The sequence below is a fragment of the Eriocheir sinensis genome, chromosome 20, assembly GCF_024679095.1.
Source record: "Eriocheir sinensis breed Jianghai 21 chromosome 20, ASM2467909v1, whole genome shotgun sequence".
NCBI lineage: Eukaryota > Metazoa > Arthropoda > Malacostraca > Decapoda > Varunidae > Eriocheir > Eriocheir sinensis.
Genome location: NC_066528.1, coordinates 12,818,318 through 12,839,713, shown reverse-complemented (window position 1 = coordinate 12,839,713; position 21,396 = coordinate 12,818,318). Strand labels below are relative to the sequence as shown.

At 41.2% G+C, this 21,396-nt stretch overlaps 1 protein-coding gene and 1 long non-coding RNA gene across 4 annotated transcripts in view; both read right to left on the bottom strand.

The window, feature by feature from the left end:
- LOC127001188 (serine-rich adhesin for platelets-like) overlaps positions 1 to 21,396 on the bottom strand; it is a 199,854-nt gene that overhangs the window by 6,630 nt on the left and 171,828 nt on the right. The gene's annotated exons all lie outside the window — the stretch shown is intronic.
- Positions 4,612 to 9,179, bottom strand: LOC127001189 (uncharacterized). 3 transcript variants are annotated; one of them, XR_007754878.1, is made up of 4 exons: positions 7,448 to 9,179; positions 7,184 to 7,315; positions 7,009 to 7,140; positions 4,612 to 6,790 (listed from the first exon to the last, which is right to left on the bottom strand). It is a non-coding gene; the product is annotated as an uncharacterized LOC127001189 (long non-coding RNA). The 3 variants fall into 3 exon arrangements; XR_007754877.1 differs by lacking the exon at positions 7,448 to 9,179 and adding an exon at positions 7,360 to 7,426; XR_007754876.1 differs by lacking the exon at positions 7,448 to 9,179 and having other exon boundaries at positions 7,184 to 7,352.

Here is a 21,396-nt window from a genome sequence, read left to right as displayed (position 1 = left end):
CACCTGTCATTTTACCTTCTCCGTTGCACTCAGCTTTCTATTCTAGCTCATCCTTATACTGTCCAAATCCCTTATGCAAGAGTTAACCAGCATCTTCATTCGCTCATCCCTTTCACTAGTAATCATTTAGCATTTCTTTATTACTTGTGCTTCATATCCTTCAAGGAACCTGTCAATTTACGTACCTTCTCCAATATAAATGAAAACTACCGCCAATCTAAGTCCACGCAAAAAAGTTCAAAAATACATCAAACCTCAAAACTTCCATCGCGTCACGTCCTCACTTCTACATCCCGCGGCGTTTTCCCTAATGAGGCGGCGCGGCTGTTCGTTCACTCTTTTTTACATCAATGCAGAGCGGCGCTATTACCAAACTTCCGACTCGCAGCTTTGACTGAATGGGTGCGAGGCGAGTGTGGGCAGGGCGGTGAGGAGCGGCAAGAGAGTGGGATGAAGAGGAAGCTAAGCGGAGCGGGAGGCGAGTGAGGGTGAGAAGAGAAAAGCTGAGTGTGTGGGAGGGAGGCAAGAGGGTGGGATGAAGAGGAAGCTAAGTGGGGAGGAAGGCAGGGAGAAGGGATGAAGAGGAGAGTTAAGAGGAGGTAGGGAGGAGAAGGCAGGGAGTAAAAAGGAGGAAGAGAGGATTTATCAATAAATTACATCTAATGTGACTTAATATTCTTCATGTTCAGTCATATTAAAATTACCGCAAGTCTCTCTTCTACTGGCACACACTTCCTCATGTTGATGTCCTGCCGTGTTATACGTGGACCAATTATTGTCATAAGATGATTAAACCTATCCTGTGACCTCCTGAAGTAGTACAAATATTATCGTGTTCTTTTAGCTCTGTAAATAATGTGTGGAATGCTACACGCAGTAGTCTGTTGCTAAGTATATATGGGGTGAACCCATGGCAGTACTTTCTTCAGCGCTTTTTGCCAAGAGAGCACAGACAGCTGCTGCCTCTACGAGATCCATAACCCCACGTGCTGACCTCATTAGTGGCCGCCACCGAGTGGCTCGCGTGCATGGTGCACCTACCCACCATTTTTCGTGGCGACCATTTTTTGCGGTGGCCACTTTTTGTGGCGGCCACTGACCACTAAAAATGTCTCGTGTGAACCCAGCCTAACGCGGAGAGGGGATGAAGAGCAAAGCTATACTGGGGAAGGCAGGGGAAAAAATTGGGAAAGAGGATCAAGAGGAGAGCTAAACGGGGAGGAGGGAAAGAGTAACATAAGGAGAGGGGATTAAGAGGAAAGCTAGGTAAGAGGGAGGCAGGGAGAACAAGGGGAAAGGGGATTAAGTGAAAAGTATTAAGGGAGGCAGAGAATAATATGGGGGAAAGGGATTAAGAGGTGGGAGAAATAGGGAGGAGATAGATAGTGAAAAGTAGAGAGGCGATGAAGAGAAGAGCTAGACACGGGGAAGCATGGAATAGTATTGGGAAAGGGGATTAGGAGGTAAGTTAGGTAAGGGACGGAAGGAGAAAGGGAATGAAGAGGAAAGCTAAATAGGGGAGACAGAAAATAACAGAGAGAGGAGAATAAGAGGAAAGCTATAAGAGGAGTGAGGGGAGAGAGGAGAATGAACTAAGAGAAAAATATATAGTTCGCAGCGGGTAGAGGCAGTGTATGATAAGTGAGAGATTGTCGGTAGATGGAGATGGAGAGTGAGAGAAGGAAGGAAGGAATTAAGAAGAGTAAAGAAACTAGAGATACGATTTGAAAGGGGGCAAGTGGACAGTGTTAGGGGAAAAGAGATGGTGGGGAAATGAAACATGGAAACATGGAAACATGGACCAGCAGGCGGCAGAAAGCCTGTTGGCTCATTGCTAGGCTGCCTGCTTTCAGTGATTTAATCAATCCGTTTGCCATAGGAGTGGTTTGTAGGGAAGGATTAAAGCACTTGTGCACCTACTCTTGGATATGTTCAGTTCATTCCCGTTGCAGCAAAGTAGCGATCAATGCGTTTCTTGAAGGAGTTGATGCTCTCTGCGCTAACCACTTCTGCAGGGAGGCTGTTCCAGTGGCGAACAACCCTATTCGAGAAATAGCTCCTACCTATGTCGGTATGGCGGAGGATGGGAGAGGGAGGGGTTGGGGGGAAGGGGGAAAGAGAAAGACTAGATGGAGAACGGTAAGGATATAAGAGAATGATGATCGGTGTAAAAAGGGGAATGGTGGAGAAGGCAGTGTGGGGTGAGGGGAGACGGTGGGGAGATGGGGAGGATGGGAGAGGGGGAGTAAGGGATTAAGAGGAAAGAGTAAAAGAGAGATGATGTAGAAAGAGGAGAGTGATGGACAGCGCGAAGCAGGGAGGGGTAGTGTGTAGTGAGGAGAGATGGTGAAGAGATGAAAGATAGGAGAGAGAGGTGAGGAGAAAGGGGCTAAGAGGAAAGAGGTAAAAGAGAGAAGAGGATGGATAAAGAGGAGATTAATATGTAGCGTAGCGGGAAGGGGAAGTATGCGGTGAGGAAAGATGCTGAAGAGATGAAAGGATAGGAGAGAGGTGAGGAGAAAGGGGTTAAGAGGAAAGAGGTAAACATGAGAAGAGGATGAATAAAGAGGAGAATAATATGTAGCGTAGCGGAAGGGGCAGTCAGTATGCGGTGAGGAGATATGTTGAAGAGATGAAAGGATAGGAGAGAGGTGAGGAGAAAGGGGTTAAGAGGAAAGAGGTAAACATGAGAAGAGGATGAATAAAGAGGAGATTAATATGTAGCGTAGCGGAAGGGGCAGTCAGTATGCGGTGAGGAGAGATGTTGAAGAGATAAAGGATAGGAAAGGGGTGAGGAGAAAGGGGTTAAGAGGAAAGAGGTAAAAGAGAGAAGAGGATGGATAAAGAGGAGAATAATGTGTAGCGTAGCGGGAAGGGGTAGTCAGTGTGTGGTGAGGAGAGGTGGTGAAGAAATAAAGGAATAGGAAAGAGGTGAGGAGAAAGAGGTTAAGAGGAAAGAGGTAGAAGAGAGACTAGTGATGACCTCGGCCGATTGTGTCACTTCCCGGAAACACAGATTATTCTCGTTAAAGGTTACACTGCACCGTTGCCAGATTATCGTACTCAGAGCCTCGTATTTACCTGTTTCTGAGCCATAGCTATTGCCGAAAAACACCAATAACTAATAATTTTAACGAAAACTATATATGAAAGCAGCTATTGGGGTCGAGGAGGCAGTTTTGGGGTCGGAAATCGGCAAACATAGGAGGCTGAGTACGACAATCTGGCAACGTTGGGTTAGAGACACAAGTCCACTGTCGGCCTATCCCACCGCTGCCACCATTTTTTTTTACAGTAAAGGAAAAATTAGTATAAAAAAGACCGCTAATAAAAACTAAAACAAACACGCTAATAAATAAATAAAACACTACCCTTCCTTGATCTCTACCGTCTCAGCCCTTCCTGCCTCCCCACTTTTTGCTGAATCCCAAAGACAGATGGGTGCGCCTTGCCTCAGTGCTCCTAGAACTAACTTTTTTATACAGTTAAGGGGGCAGTTCAAGGCCAAAAAACAAGACGCAAACGCTTCTTCACTGAGGACAAATGGAAATAGTGGGAAGGATGTCTATTTCAAAGCGTAACGGATGAAAGAGGGTGAAAACTCTTGCACTAGGAAGTTGGACAGCATAGAGATTTGAATAAATGATTTTTTTTTTTTTTACAGTAAACAAGGCAGCTCAAGACCCCCATGAAAATATTGCAAAAGAAGACCATTGACGTTGCTTCAGAGAGAGAACAATGTGAATACCCGAAAATATTTGCAGATTCCCGCTTTCTTCCTTAATTTAGGGTATCTGGTAAAGGTGGACGGCGCATGGTGACCTACGCCTTGCCTCGGTGCACAATTTCCGTCTCCTTCTTCGGTGAGCCCCTAGTGGGTAGCAAAACCTTTGATCTTGAAACGGAAAAGAAGAAAGTTGAAAGCTGAGGATTTTAATTATTTGTTTTTGTCTTCGCGAGTCTTGCCAAAGTAAATCATAATGAGAGAGAGAGAGAGAGAGAGAGAGAGAGAGAGAGAGAGAGAGAGAGAGAGAGAGAGAGAGAGAGAGAGAGAGAGAGAGAGAGAGAGAGAGAGAGAGAGAGAGAGAGAGAGATAGAGAGATAGAGAGAGAGAGAGAGAGAGAGAGAGAGAGAGAGAGAGAGAGAGAGAGAGAGAGAGAGAGAGAGAGAGAGAGAGAGAGAGAGAGAGAGAGAGAGAGAGAGAGAGAGAGAGAGAGAGAGAGAGAGAGAGAGAGAGAGAGAGAGAAACTGAAAAACTAAAAGCAAACACGAATAAAAGGATAGGAAACAAAACAAAAAGAAAAAGAAAACAATAACAATAAATGAAAATGCTGATAAGAATAGATAGATAGACATATACAGAGAGATAGATAGATAGATAAAGAGAGAACGAGAGAGAGAGAGAAAGGGAGAGAAATAAAATCAGACTTCCTTTTATCTCCAAGTCTCGCTCTTCTGCCTTTGATCAGTGTTGGCGCGAGAATGACGAGCAATTGGCGGCGTGGAGAGGCTTGGGAGGCTTCGGCATCGTGTGTTTTTCTTTACCAGGAAAACTTTGGGCTCGGGAAGACTTCAATGGCGGTGTGTGTGTGTGTGTGTGTGTGTGTGTGTGTGTTGTCAGGACCCAGAAAACGAGGAAACAGAGGAGTGAGATATACAACTGTGTAAACACCTGACAGGACAAACACTAACAAAAAGGGTGACATATATATAAGTGTAAACATCTCAAGTACAAAAGAGGGGAAACAACGAGGGTAAAGGAAAACAGATACCCAGAGAGGAAAGGCAGGTATACAACTGTGTAGACATCTGACAGGACAAACACTAACAAAAAAAGTGACATATATAACAGTGTAAGCATCTCAAGTACCAAAGAGGGGAAACAACGAGGGTAAAGGAAAACAGATACCCAGACTCAGATACAGAAAACAGATACCCAGTGGGCGTGGTCAGAAAGTGTGAACAACCATTGAAAAAGACTCTGACCTGTGACGTCAGTCGTGGCGACATGTTATGAGCCAATAATTTAACAGAAAAATCACTGAGGGAGTGTCTTAAGACTGACTCACGAATAGCAGGAGAAGTAAAACAATACAACATAATGAGCGAGCAGATGGGTGTGACAGGAAGTATTGGCCATTGGTTATGTAGAAAATTAAGGGCGTGTCAAGGATGTAAGTCCGCCTAAAGCAAAGAAAAATGTGGCCTAGAGATCAGTAGTATGAGTAGACCGAGCTTGGTTCTCGCCTCAAGCAGACCTGCTACTCACTCAGCCGAGAATGGCTGTTGTGATCTTAATCGTGAGTAGAAATTCGAGAATCTAAGGGAAACCGACTGTATTGTCCTGGAGATTATAATGTAGGAGATGTGAAGTAGGATTGTGAGTGGGACAGGATTGTGATTATTTGTTTGCGATGTAAAGCAAAGGTAAAACCACTGGGTGTGGTAAAATTGGGTGTTTCCATGACTTGTAGTAGATTATACTATAGGAATGTGTATTAGGATTTTGTGAAGAGAGTACATAATGATTGTGATGTAAGCAGAGAGATACAAACCACTGCTTGTGGAACGACGAGTGTTATTATTATTGGCAACAACTGAGCACATATTGTAGTATTATGTTTAAGACATGTCGTTTGTCATATGTTGCATCCATTGCTGAATATGCCAGTGTTATGATCGTCTGAGCATAGAATATTGCGTAAGGCAATTACTTTCATTTAATTTTAAATAAATGTATATTTACTTTTTTCCTTGTTTATCCCCGAACACCAGTCTCCAATAACAACTTAAGCCGGATCACGCTACCAGGGATACGAGACGGTGAGATCATTTATGGAGTAATTAATGAGTGATAAAAGAGTTGATTTAATACAAGAAAAGAAGGGTCTAAAACTGGTGGCAGCGGTGGGATAAATAGGGACATGTGCTTACAGTGCTTTTGTTTAATTTACTCTGACGAGAAAACGCCTCTTATTTTCATTAAGCTTTGCTCGTTTTAAGTGGCGGAAATAATAGTGACGATTTAATTATATAATTAATGGTTCTTCCGGAGGACATGGACTTTGACGATATGGTAATGGAAACTCTGGCCAACCACTGTTGTTCTGTAGTGCAATGGGTAGCACACGCGACTCAACCGAGAATTCATGAGTTCCTTCCCGGGCGGAGTGGAAAGGGATGGGCAGTCTCTCTCCACCCGCGCCGCGATCCATTCATCAGTGAGAGGGTGTCAGGTGACAGGCAGCGGCAGCGTCCTGCCTCTCAGGTTTGTTTGTTTTAGGATTGTTACCCCAGGATGGAGGGGAGCACGGGGCTCTACGCCTCACAGGGTGGTGGTGTGCCGCGGCGGGCATGCAGCCATAGAGTGACTTTATAAAGGCCTAACCCGCGTCCCCCAGGTAGGAAGTGTAGAGTGTGATCTAGAAAAAATGTGAAATACTAAGAAAAGTGTGAGGTATGGATAAAAAGTCATGAATAAAAAATAAAAAAATGAAGCATATGGACAATAGTGTGAAGTATTAAGATAAATGTGTGAAGTAAGAGAATCAGAGGAAGAGGAGGCCAGGGTAGTGCCCCCCTCAGTTATCTACTACAAATAACATTAAATAAACAAATGAAAATAAATAAATAAATAAATAAATATGCACACTTGCAGTGGAAAAAAACGGAAAATGAGCGAAGAACAAAACAGGGAGTAACCTTTAATATAATAAGATGAAGGCTATAACGAACAAGGGAGTAACCTTTAATATAATAAGATGAAGGCTATAACGAACAAGGGAGTAACCTTTAATATAATAAGATGAAGGCTATAACGAACATGGAGTAACCTTTAATATAATAAGATGAAGGCCATAACGAACAAGGGAGTAACCTTTAATATAATAAGATGAATGCAATAACCAAAAAGCGAGTAACCACTAATATAATAAGATGAAGGCCATAACGAACAAGGAGTAACCTTTAATATAATAAGATGAAGGATATAACGAACTAGGGAGTTACCTTTAATATAATAAGATGAAGGCTATAACGAACAAGGGAGTAACCTTTAATATAATAAGATGAAGGCTATAACGAACAAGGGAGTAACCTTTAATATAATAAGATGAAGGCTATAACGAACAAGGGAGTAACCTTTAATATAATAAGATGAAGGCTATAACGAACAGGGAGTAACCTTTAATATAATAAGATGAAGGCTATAACGAACAAGGGAGTAACCTTTAATATAATAAGATGAAGGCCATAACGAACAAGGGAGTAACCTTTAATATAATAAGATGAAGGCCATAACGAACAAGGGAGTAACCTTTAATATAATAAGATGAAGGCCATAACAAACAAGGGAGTAACCTTTAATATAATAAGATGAAGGCTATAACGAACAAGGGAGTAACCTTTAATATAATAAGATGAAGGCTACAACGAACAAGGGAGTAACCGCATCACATAAATATAAGGAAAAGAAGGCTATAACGAACAAGGGAGTGACCTTAAAAATAATGAAAAGAAGGCTATAATCAACATAACTCAAGAGTAACTTTGTTAGGCAGATCGCACTACTCATGATAATACATATGCAAAAGTGGCAGCGCTCCTAGAAACAGGAGCGTGTGTGAGTTTTTAACGGATGAATTTATTAAAGAATTAGGGCTCGCAGTAAATAACTGTGAAGCGAAACCCGTGAATATTGTCTCTGTGAAAAGATACCATATTGAAAATGACGGTAAAAGACAAGTTAATATGGAAGGAAAAAGTAGTTTCCAAGACTTATTGATAACACGCGATGTAGGTTTGCCGACTCATATTATGTTGAGTACTGATTTGTCGTGTAGCACGAGATTATTTTGAAAACATTGCCACTAAATGAGGAACAAAAGAACGAAGCTTAAAACTGATAATAGCAGGGGAAACCATACAATTATGCCAGGAAAAATATGTCTTATATCTAGAGGTGAAGGATCTTAGCTAAATGTAGATGGAAATGAAGAAGGTCTCACTGAAAATAAGGCCGTACGTTGCCAAGCAGCGGAACCTTTGCAACTGCATGCATCTGTTGCAGGTTACATAACGCTAGTGACGCAACTACAGGCAAGTGAAGCTTTATTTGAGTCTTGTGCTCAGGGATAGTTAAGTTAACCCCTTCATCTGACAATCAAAGATCTTATGTCACTGTGCCGTATTTGAATATTGAAAGTGAGTGTAAAGATAGATGATAATACAACGTTAGGATTTGTGAAGCCTGTCACTCATGAGCTATACGCTGATCTGCCACAAGTATCTAGTGTACAGACCGCTGACACAGCTAAAACAGACTTGAAGCCCGCAGAGCTTGAAGTAAGGAAGAAAAGCCTCTATCAAATTGTTGACGCTAAATTCCCAAGTGAAGAGAGAGAATCAGGCTTTAAAGTCCTTAATAGATAAATATATAACAGTGTTTTCCACAGAACAAGAACCATTAACAGTAACGCTCTATTTTTTTAAGCACCATCAAGCAAAACACTGATGAAGTAGTGTACAGGCGTTCATATAACATTCCTATCAGTTATCATGACAGAGTAAATAAACAACTTATATCGCTCCAGCAACAGGGTGTGATTCGCCCTTCGCGATCACCCTATAATGCCCCACTTATCCTAGTGCAAAAAAACATGGAGTACTACGACTTTGTCTGGACTTCCGGGCACTTAATAAAACACTACGGGACGACCGGTACCCACTCCCTAATATAATTACCATACTCAATCAATTGGGAGATAGTAAGTTTTTTTTTTTCATGCCTAGACTTGAAACAGGGTTACCATCAAATCCCCCTAGATGAAATCAGCAGAGAGAAGATGGCATTTTCTTCTCCAGCAGGACATTGGGAATTTACTTCCCTCCCCTTTGGCCTTAAAACAGCCCCGTCCTGCTTCAAGAAAATAATAAACACTGTCCTTACAGGACTATTAAGCAACAAGGTTCAGGTGTACCTTGATGACATAATTATCCTGGGCGATATATTTTCTAATCACGCAGATAACTTAGAACAAATTCTGGATCGCTTAAAGGAAGCCAAACTGACTCTTAAGATGGAAAAGTGTAACTTTTTTAAGGACAAAGTAGATTACCTGGGCCATGCCATCCGCTCAGAGGGAATAAGACCTCAGTCTAGCAAGCTGGAGGCCATACAAAACGTCCCATGCCCCTAAACTGTTCATGATTTACAGTCATTTCTTGGATTGACTAATTATTATCGCAAATTTATTGCAAATTATTCACAAATTGTTGCTCCTTTTCTAAAGATTTACAAAGGGAAGAAAGGTACACTAAAAGAATAAATAAAAATAAAATAAAACTCCACTCATATGGACGGATGAAACAAAAATTGCGTTCTCAACCCTTAAGGATAGAATGCTTGGTACAGTCACTCTACGCATCCTACTACAATACTGGTGGAGTATTGCAATAACAGGATAATGATGATAAACTAAGACCTGTATCTTTTTTTGTGAGAAATTGAATACGGCAGAACAGTGGTACAGTATAGTTGAACGAGAGGCTTTAACTGTAATTTATGGGTTACACGTAAACCGCCCATTAATACTGGGTTACCCTGTTGAGATCCACACGGGTCACAGACCTTTAGTCTGGTTGTTACAGGTAGCTAGTCCCAACGGCAGGATAGCTAGATGGCAGACTCTCATGAGTGAGTATGGTTTCACAATCAATCATTTGCCTGGCAAGGAAAATATAGTAGCAGATTTTTTTTTAAGGATGAAGGCTCAACAGGACACTGAGATTGAATTAGAAGGACACGCGCGATAATGTTTGTGGATGGGGAACAACAAAAACCGTGGAACACGTGGATAATGAGGGGCAAGGTATTGCACTAGTACAGAAAAAGAAACAGGCGCCGAAAAATTAGAAAATAAAATACATGATATGTATGGACCTGAATAGTGAGTGTATTGGCCACACACTTGACTGGAGTATTCAGGAGATTAGTGAGCTGCATGATGAGCAGCCAGCATATAAGTATGCTAAAAGAAGGAAGCCCCAAGAATGAAAATTGAGCAAAGACTCAGAGAAAAAAGGCATAATGTGAGATGCCGCCCCTGTTAGAGGTACAGGTGGAAAATGTGTTATATTGTATTGAAGATGGGCATAATCTGAGATGCCGCCCCTGTTAGAGGTACAGGTGGAAATTATGTTATATTGTGTTGAAGATGGGCATAATGTGAGATGCCGCCCCTGTCAGAGTTTCAGGTGGAAATAAATGATGTGTTTTAGTGAGTCCGTACGGAGAAGCCACTAAGGTGGTGATTCTACCCCCCAAGTATTTCCAAGGCGATAACTCTGGCTCATTCGTCGCCACTGCAGGGCACGGAGGAACCAAAGTTACGTTATGTCGGTGTAGAAAGTTCGCTTTCTGGCCTGGAATGAAACGGGATGTAGAAAATTATGTAAGGAAGTGCGTCATGGTAGTCGTTTTAAAAGTGAGTTGGGAACTTGCACCCTGCTCCTTGGCGGCAATATCCAGACGTCACCGCTCCTTTTGGAAGAATACACATGGACCTTGTGGGTCCCATGGGTGTATCGGACAATGGGGTTCGATACGTAATGCCCATAGTTGATGTTTTTAAAAGGTATTTGATTATAGTACCCTTACGGAGTAAGGAAGCCCGCGAAATGGCGAGGGCGTTGTACGTGGATGTTGTTTGTGTACACGGTGTTCCTCAGACAGTTGTTACAGGCCAAGGTTCAGAGTTCGTTAATTCCGTGATGCAGGAGATAAATTAGAAGCTACCTGTGCGACACGCGAATAACGGCTTACCATACAAATGGGAATGGAATAATAAAGCGCGCAAATTATACTGTTGTTAACATTTTGAGGAGAATGTTCTAGGAAATGTGTCCGTTTGGGATATAATGCTACTTATAGACATCTTGGCCTATAATGCTGCGTATTATCGCACCATAAAGGAGTCCCTATTTTATCGAGAGAGACAGAGAGAGGATTTTTAGAGATCCTCCTGTACCCTACACTGTTAGAAAAAAATTCAGCAGCCCTGGTATGATATTTACTCCTATAAAGAGGAAATGGTTGCAATTGCAAGGAAAGTTTATGATATTTATTCCTATAAAGAGGAAATGGTTGCAATTGCAAGGAAAGTTTATGATATTTACTCCTATAAAGAGGAAATGGTTGTAATTGCAAGGAAAGTTTATGATATTTACTCCTATAAAGAGGAAATGGTTGTAATTGCAAGGAAAGTTTATGATATTTACTCCTATAAAGAGGAAATGGCTGCAATTGCAAGGAAAGTTTATGATATTGACTCCTATAAATAGGAAATGGTTGCAATTGCAAGGAAAGTTTATGATATTGACTCCTATGAAAAGGAAATGGCTGCAATTGCAAGGAAAGTTTATGATATTGACTCCTATGAAAAGGAAATGGCTGCAATTGCAAGGAAAGTTTATGATATTGACTCCTATGAAAAGGAAATGGCTGCAATTGCAAAGAAAGTTTATGATAGATGCCAGGTTTACAATAAAGAAAGTAGAGAAGAAATGGAAAAGTATTACCAAGTTACAAAAATCAAAACTATCAACGTTGGCGACAGAGTGTTCCTAAAACATACACCAAAAAGAAAAGAAAAGAAAGAGTTGCAACCTATTTTTGATGGACCCTACAGGGTAATAGAGAAGATCAGTGATATAATGGTAAAAATTATAAACCTCAGGACTAGTAAGGTTTCAACGGTCCCCACAGATAGAGTAAAAGTCCTTCATGAAGATTGCATCGACGTGCAGCAATGTCCAACGATTAGGCGAGCATACCCTTTAAATCCAGAGACAGACACTGATCTATTCTTTGCATTGCTCAACCCTGAAATCTCTGATAAAACTTCTACCGAAAATAATGACTCGTAGCGGAGAGGTGACTGCTACTCATGACACATTAAATAATGTTCGTTCTACACCAGCAATAAACAGCTGATGCACAGGCCCTACCTTCTCAGGTTACTCCCAAACTTTCAGAGCCACCTCGGCATAGATAAAGCCTTCGCTCTTCGACGGTACAAGAGCTGCCTAAAATAATGTCAAAACTAATACGATATAGAACAGGAATAATGCATAAGGATGAAAATGCAATAATTGAGCGGAAATATGACGAAATAAACCACAGATTGATTTGACTCTTTCGGTGTACGACTCAATGACACAACAGGAGTCCCCAACACGTGCTGGCCAAAGTTTCACACCAACATACTCTCTATATTATAGTCCTCACAGACAGAGACTATAGTACCGTTTAGCCTCACAGAAGATATTTTAGCTGCATTATATAAAGCACGGATTTTAACTGCTTCGTTACTTGAAATGTTATTCAAATGTCACCTGAGTATCCAGCTGTAAAAGCAATAAAATACACACTCTTTAATTTTGAAAACGAATTCAGTTTATTGTTGCATCATCTAAAAAAAGTTTTAAGCTATGTGATGACTACTATTCAAAACAAGCTCATGCTTCTATGAATTATAGAGAAAAGAAAAAACGGGAAATAATTTTTTTTGAGGATCCTTGTCTAATAACCTATTTGGTACCGCGACCCAGGCTCAAGTTGATGCTATTCATGAAAAAATAGAGGACTAGAGTCATTAACTGAGAAAGATTTTATATAGTTAAATGTTTATTATGGAAAACTCAACATCATTAAGTAATATGCATGCCATGCAATCTGCCTTTAATAGGCTATATTCAGCTGTAGATGTATTGAACCAAGTTGTGCGCCATTTTACTATAGACTATGGCATTAGGAAGAGAAAAAAGCTCCTACAAGAATTGTTATATTTTGACTTAGCACTGAGACACATAAGACCAGGTATACAAGATTTATATTTGAGTCTGCAGGCTCCCCTGCAAACATACATAACTTCAACCATTATGTGAAACAAACAGTTGTTCAGTACATTAAAGGAAGCCTAGGATCGGCCTCCAGGTCTTTTGTGCCTTGCAGTTCTTGATTTTTTAGCTCTATATAGGGATGTAATAACTGTCCTCCAGGACAACGGCTTTGCACGATTCTCGTAATTTCTATTTCACCAAACCTTTGCGAGGAGATCCGATTGACACCTTTGATGTCTTTCGAATCGACTCCCTTCCATTTTCTGTGCAGAATAGCACTTACTTTCTTATGTATAGTGTTGATTCAAGATGTATTGCCTTCAGTGAGAATAGGAAAATATATTTTCTGCTTTCAAGTATAAAACACTGTAACAAGAATAACCATATGTTAGTTTGTCCTCCCACAGGCCCCGTCCATGAGGCTAGTAACGCAGCCTCTTGTAAATCGGCTGCTTTCTTGAAACATGAGTCAGTGATCAACCTCTGCCACACAATAGTCTTGAAAACATTTCCCCCTATGTTTATAAAAGGTCCTGGCTACTGGACCTGTTCACTTGCCTCCCCCACCACTCTGACACTCACATGCCCTACCCATCCTGTAAACAGACATACTGTCAGCCTGACGGATAATGGGATATTGATGCTTCGGCAAGGTTCTCTTCGCAGTGCTGAGTCCATCCCCCTACAGGAGCTAACAGCTGGCTTGCAGCCCCTAAAACTCTGTGGTCGAGCCGGATCAGCCCTTTCAACTTGTAATCCATTGGTGGATTGCCTTCGCCATGTCGTGATCCTGGTTCTTCTGCTGGTAACGTCTGCCGTGGGGTATTCCTATGTCCTACGCTACGCACGACGCCGCCTAATTCCAGACTCGAACCAACTGCAGACATTGCAAGGCGTATCTTCTCCACCAACACCTGTGAGATCTCAGGGGCGAGATCTTCCGGAAGGGGAAGTAATGTCAGGACCCAGAAAACGAGGAAACAGAGGAGTGAGATATACAACTGTGTAAACACCTGACAGGACAAACACTAACAAAAAGGGTGACATATATATAAGTGTAAACATCTCAAGTACAAAAGAGGGGAAACAACGAGGGTAAAGGAAAACAGATACCCAGAGAGGAAAGGCAGGTATACAACTGTGTAGACATCTGACATGACAAACACTAACAAAAAAATTGACATATATAACAGTGTAAGCATCTCAAGTACCAAAGAGGGGAAACAACGAGGGTAAAGGAAAACAGATACCCAGACTCAGATACAGAAAACAGATACCCAGTGGGCGTGGTCAGAAAGTGTGAACAACCATTGAAAAAGACTCTGACCCGTGACGTCAGTCGTGGCGACATGTTATGAGCCAATAATTTAACAGAAAAATCACTGAGGGAGTGTCTTAAGACTGACTCACGAATAGCAGAAGTAAAACAATACAACATAATGAGCGAGCAGATGGGTGTGACAGGAAGTATTGGCCATTGGTTATGTAGAAAATTAAGGGCGTGTCAAGGATGTAAGTCCGCCTAAAGCAAAGAAAAATGTGGCCTAGAGATCAGTAGTATGAGTAGACCGAGCTTGGTTCTCGCCTCAAGCAGACCTGCTACTCACTCAGCCGAGAATGGCTGTTGTGATCTTAATCGTGAGTAGAAATTCGAGAATCTAAGGGAAACCGACTGTATTGTCCTGGAGATTATAATGTAGGAGATGTGAAGTAGGATTGTGAGTGGGACAGGATTGTGATTATTTGTTTGCGATGTAAAGCAAAGGTAAAACCACTGGGTGTGGTAAAATTGGGTGTTTCCATGACTTGTAGTAGATTATACTATAGGAATGTGTATTAGGATTTTGTGAAGAGAGTACATAATGATTGTGATGTAAGCAGAGAGATACAAACCACTGCTTGTGGAACGACGAGTGTTATTATTATTGGCAACAACTGAGCACATATTGTAGTATTATGTTTAAGACATGTCGTTTGTCATATGTTGCATCCATTGCTGAATATGCCAGTGTTATGATCGTCTGAGCATAGAATATTGCGTAAGGCAATTACTTTCATTTAATTTTAAATAAATGTATATTTACTTTTTCCCTTGTTTATCCCCGAACACCAGTCTCCAATAACAACTTAAGCCGGATCACGCTACCAGGGATACGAGACGGTGAGATCATTTATGGAGTAATTAATGAGTGATAAAAGAGTTGATTTAATACAAGAAAAGAAGGGTCTAAAAGTGTTACTATAAGTATATGATATTTACCGAGACACATCACACAAACATATATAAAACTTGAATTGATGATGCGATAAAAGTAGTTGATCAAAAGAAGAAGTAGAAGAAGAAGAAGAGGAAGAGAAAGAGGACGAGGAAAAAGACGAAGACGAAGAAGAAGACGAAAGATAAAAAGAAATAATAGACGAAGAAAAAGAATAATAAGAATAAGTATAAGGATAAGAATAAGAAAAACATAAACAAAAACAAAAACAAAAACAAAAAGAAGAAGAAGAAGAAAAAGAAAGAAGAAAAAAAAAGAGCGAAAATAAGAACAACAGAAAGAAGAAGAAGAATACGAACAAAAACAAGAAGAACAAGAAGAAAAAAAAAGAACATAAACAAGAACAACTTCAAGAACAACAACAACAACAGCAACAACAACAACAACAACAACCTCAGAACACACACAAACCATCTCCAGGCACCACACAATATCTGCTTCTGGTGTTTTTCACGGCCAAGGATAAACCGTTCCCCGCTAACCACAACGGCAAGTCAGTTTGGTATGCAATTAGTGGCTCCAGCCGGCAATGTTTCATCAAATAAAGATTCTCTCTCTCTCTCTCTCTCTCTCTGTAGATCTGTTTATTTGCCTATCTATCTATCTATTTGTGTATCCATCTGTCTATCAATCTATCTACAGTATCCATCAATCTACTTATCTGTCCATCCAGGAATTGTAAAAAGTAATTATCCTCATCATCTTAACCAACATCACCATTATCATCTCGTTATCACCACCATCATCATCATCATCATCATTATCATCACCACCATCATCACCACCCCTAACATACATCATTGCACGCCACTCTTAATCATCATCACCATCATCATCATCATCATCACCAACACGCACCATCATGTGACGTGGCCAAACACGGACATAGCCGCATTTTTAAATTACATGATTGCTGAATTAGGAACATAATTATACAAATGGCGGAATGATTACGGCGTGATTGATACAGTCAAGGCGGGACACGTGGGGCGGGGAGGGAGGGGAGGGGTCTTGGTGCACAGGTGGGGCAAGAAAACGTTGTGTGTGTGTGTGTGTGTGTGTGTGTGTGTGTGTGTGTGTGTGTGTGTGTGTGTGTGTGTGTGTTTACATACGTGGTTCTGTTTACCTTGCTATTTGTTGTGCGCAGTTTTTGTCATCTATGTTTCGTCCTGAATCCATTTCCATATCCAGCCAATTTATTTGTATACTCGTGAGTGCTCCTCGCTGGCACAGACACTGAATTTAAACTGTTCCATTTGTTAATATTGTGTGTGTAATTCACCACGGCCTGGTCACGAGGTGGACTCGTCATGGCCAGCAAGTACCCTCCCGACCCGAGCAACGCTCATTGTGGTCGATCCCTGGGTACTGCCGGGACCTTGCACACCCCATCCCCCTTGCTCAAGGGGGGACAGTAACCACTCTGCCAGCGGAAAAATCCCGGCTTGAGCGGGGCTGGAACAGAGTAGACCTTTATCCAATGAGCTATCGGAGCTAGCAATGTATCTATATCTATCTATCTGTCTATTGATCTATATTTCAATCTTTGTATCAATCAATCTATGAATCTACGAGTATATATCATGCAATGATCCATGAAATGTAAAAAGTATTTATCATCATTATCTTTACCATCACCAATATAATTGCGTTATCATCATCATCATTATTATAGCTGTCCTGCATTACCACCTCCAGCACGCACCAACACCTGCCAGTTATTCATTATCACAATCACCATCACTATCATAATCGCTAACACCATCGCCACCATCATCATCATCATCAACACGCACCGTGATGTAACGTGTATGTGTGTGTGTGTGTGTGTGTGTGTGTGTGTGTGTGTCTGTCAGGCAGGCAACAGACAAACAGACCGACACACAGACACGGAGAGGACAAATTGCATATCTATCAAATCAATATTCCATTCCCAAATTCCTACACCGTTTCATCTCTTTTTATCACTCGTGCTTGATGGAACAGCCTTTCACTTACTTCAAAAGATATTCCTGTTTGTCTGTCTTCTTTAGAGGATACTCTTACTCGGGATTTAATCAACACTCAACGCATTTTATTCAGACTTTCATTAGTATTAAAGATTCACGTCGTAAACTGATTTTTTCTTTTGAATTTTTAAGGCGAACTTTGATATTTTTAGTGTAAATTAGAAATGATAGATAGTTAGAGATAGATAAATAAATATATATATATATAGAGAGAGAGAGAGAGAGAGAGAGAGAGAGAGGCAAGAAAGGCAGAGAGAAAGAAAAGTAAAAGAAAGATAAAGAGGAAGGAAAGAAAATAAAGAAAGATTAGAGGAAAACAATAACAGAAGGGGAGACACACACACACACACACACACACACACACACACACACACACACACACACACACACACACACACACACACACACACACACGCACACACACACACACATCACATAATTATCGCAACCACCACCACCACCACCACCACTAACACAACCACAAACAACCCACACCAATACACTCCCCCACACCCACCACTAACCATCCCTATTCCATCTCCCACACCACTCCACACCAGCCCATCCTACCCCCCCCCCCCCCCATACACCCAGTCACCGGCCCACTCATACATGTTCATTTCCCGTCATCAATTAAGCTCCCACCCTCCACCCTCTCCTCCCCCTCTTTCTCCATCATCCCGCCCACTCCTTCATCCACTCACCCTTCGACTCCACGCTGCGCTGCTCCAAATGAGACACTCCACTCCACAAAAGAAGAGAGAGAGAGAGAGAGAGAGAGAGAGAGAGAGAGAGAGAGAGAGAGAGAGAGAGAGAGAGAGAGAGAGAGAGAGAGAGAGAGAGAGAGAGAGAGAGAGAGAGAGAGAGATGGAAGAAAGAAAGAAAGAAAAGGAAAAGAGAAAAAATAATTAGAGAGAGAGAGAGAGAGAGAGAGAGAGAGAGAGAGAGAGAGAGAGAGAGAGAGAGAGAGAGAGAGAGAGAGAGAGAGAGAGAGAGAGAGAGAGAGAGAGAGAGAGAGAGAGAGAGACTAGTAGACCGTAACATGATTAATTTTCTGTCTTTCTATTTTCTTCGTTTATTTTTGCTTTAGAGTTTTCGTTTCTGTTTCCATCAATAATCTATTATCCATTTATCTCCTCATTCATTTATTCATCACATTTACTCGGTCACTCATTCATTAACTGGTCAGTGCGTCAGTTAAGCCAGTCAGTTAGTCAGTTGCCGGTAAGTCACTCAGTCAGCCGTTCAGCCAGCCAGTCGGTCAGTCAGTCAGTCAGTGGGTCAGTCGGTCAACCAGTCAGTCAGTCACCCAACCAGTCAGTCACCCAGTCAGCCAGTCAGTCAGGTATTCAGCAAGGGTGTGTGTCAATCAGTCAATTAGTCAGTCATTCCGTCGGTTATTCGGTTAGTTGGTCATTCAGCCGTCAGTTTGTTGATTGGACGGTCGCTTCATCGTTTCGTCATTCATTCTGTCATTTAGTCACTATTACTTTTTTGTTCTGAGTAATGGACGAAACTTTTATTCTGTATCTTGGTGCGTTTTCTAGTAGTCTCTCCTCTTCTTTATATTCTCTTTTCCTTTCTCTTTTTTTTTGTTCGCTTTTTGTTTTTATTTATTTTTTTATCTTTTACCTGTTTTACTCTTTTTTTCTCTTTTTCTCCTTTTAATCTCTCTTTTTATTTTTTTCCTCTTCCCTTGTTTTATCGTTTTTCAATTTTTTCCTCTTCTCTTTTTTTTCTATTTTTTCTCTTTTCTTTTTCTCTTTTTCTCTCTTTATCCTCTTTTTCTCTCTTTTTTCTATTTTTTTTCTGTTTTGTTTTCTTTTTTCTCTTTTTTCTCTTTTGTTTTCTTTTTCTCTATTTCTTTTCGATTTTTTCTTTTCTCTTCTTTTTCCTTTCTTTCTCCTTCTCTTTTCTTCTATTTTCTTCTCTCTCTCTCTCTCTCTCTCTCTCTCTCTCTCTCTCTCTCTCTCTCTCTCTCTCTCTCTCTCTCTCTCTCTCTCGTACCATGAAGCGATACGGTCCACAAACTTTATTTATCTCCATCTTTTTTTTTTCATCCCCCGTCGCTTCCATCACGGCCTTGCAACAGACACTTCCGGTGGCAATCATGGGTCTGGTTTTCATGTCTTTCCTTATAGTTTTCTTCCTTTTTTTATTTAACTGTATGAAGCTATTCCCGTCAAAGCTGTTTTCTCCATTACAGTATTTTGCATTATAGATAGACAGATGGGAGGAAAAGAAAAACAGTAGTCACCATTAACCCAGTAGCTGCGGGGATCATGTTTCTTAAAGGCCCCTCTAAGCGAGAAAAAGAAGAAAAAATCATCACTCACGCATACCATTTCATAATATGTATCAACGCATTTGTGATCAGGTTATGCATCATCTATTTTTTGGGGGGGGTTTATATCATGTCAAAAATTTGGCTCGTCGCTGGTACACAGTAAAGCCACAAATTTGGTCCATCGCTGCTACCGGGTTAATATCACAGAGTCCCGAACTGTACCACCGTAGCAATAAAGTTTGTCATTCACGCAAAATAGTTTAACCAACGTAGCTTCCCATTCCCACAAAAGTTTGACATAACTGTAGATTAGATCTTTGTTCGCCTCGTATTTTCAATTGTCCTCCGCTTATCCTCCTCCGATATGCGGGCGGGCGACAACGACGAGGCATTGTTCCGCAAGGAGATTATCCATATACATACTGTTCTGAAGGTGGATACAGACCTTACAACGTACACTTGCCAGGGGGGAAGGGGATGTAGAGGGTGAGGGGGAGGGAGGGGCGGCACAAGTTCGATGCTTCAGATTCATGTTTTGTTATGAAGCTCCATTTTCTCTAAGTGTCAAATTAATGGTGTTTGTTGTTGTAACATTTGTAGTATTGACGCTACTTTTCTGCGGCAGTGTCGTTAGGATTGTAATTTGTTCGACTATTTTGCGCTTTGTCTAACATACTGCTGTACTGTAGTGTATTATTTTATGCATTTGTTTCGAACGATTTCCGATTGTTTCAGAGCTTTGAGCTTTGTTATAAACCACCGATTGGCTGTCTGACTATATAGCAAAATACTGTAGTTTAGTCTGTTTTTTGGCAATTCTTTCCCCTTTTTTTCTCTTTTTCTTTGTTTTACTGTATTTTTTCCTTCCTTTCCGTTCCTTTTCCCTCCTTCTCTTCTCTCTCTCTCTCTCTCTCTCTCTCTCTCTCTCTCTCTCTCTCTCTCTCTCTCTCTCTCTCTCTCTCTCTCTCTCTCTCTCTCTCTCTCTCTCTCTCTCTCTCTCTCTCTCTTATAAATCAAGTTTCAACGCCAACTTTTTTTTTATTATGTTAATTTCTCGCGTTTCCTTTGCTTTTCCTTTTCTTTCTCTTCTTCTTTCTTTTCCCCTTTTCGTCGTATATTTCCCTTTCCTATTCTTCTATTCTGTCTTTATACGTAAATTCTTCTCCTTTCCATTTCGTATTTTCTTTCCCTCTGATGATTATTCTTTTTTTTTCCTTTCCTTCATCATTCTTTTTTCCTTTTCCCTTTTCATTGCATTCCCAATCTCCTTTCCTTTCTTTATGGTTCTTTGTCTTCAGTTCATTATCTTTATTATCTTTATTTTTATCTCATTATCTCAATCATCTTTTAACCAATGGCCTTCTTCTCTCAATTATCTTCCAATCTCTCCAATTCCCTTACTTTCTTTTTTTCCTTCTCCACTTTCTTTCCCTTGAGATCCTCGCTTCCCGTTTCTTCCTGACTGCATCCTTTCAGAGGGCGGGAAGGGACGAGAAGGGGCAGGAAGAGGTTGGGGAGGAAGGGAATGGAAAGGAAGAGGAGAAGGAATAGGAGAGGAAGGGAAGGAAAGGGATGAGACGAACAGAAAAAGGTAAGGGACGGAAATGCAAGGGAAAGGGATAGATGGGAAGGGAAGGGAAATAACGCAACAGAGGGGGAGAGAAGATATGAGAAGGGAAGGGTAAGAGAAGGAAAGGGAAGGGGCTGGAAGGGAAAACTGGAAGAAGAAAAGGAAGGGAAATAAGAGAGAAAAGGAGAGAAGGTGAGGGAAGGGACACAACGGAATAAAAGGGAAGGGAAGAGATGATGATAGAAGGGTAAGAGGAGGAAAGGAAAGGGGCCGGAAGGGGAAACTGGAAGAAGGTAAGGAGGGAAATAAAAAGAGAAAGGGAGAGAGGGGGAGGGAAGGGACATAACGGAACAA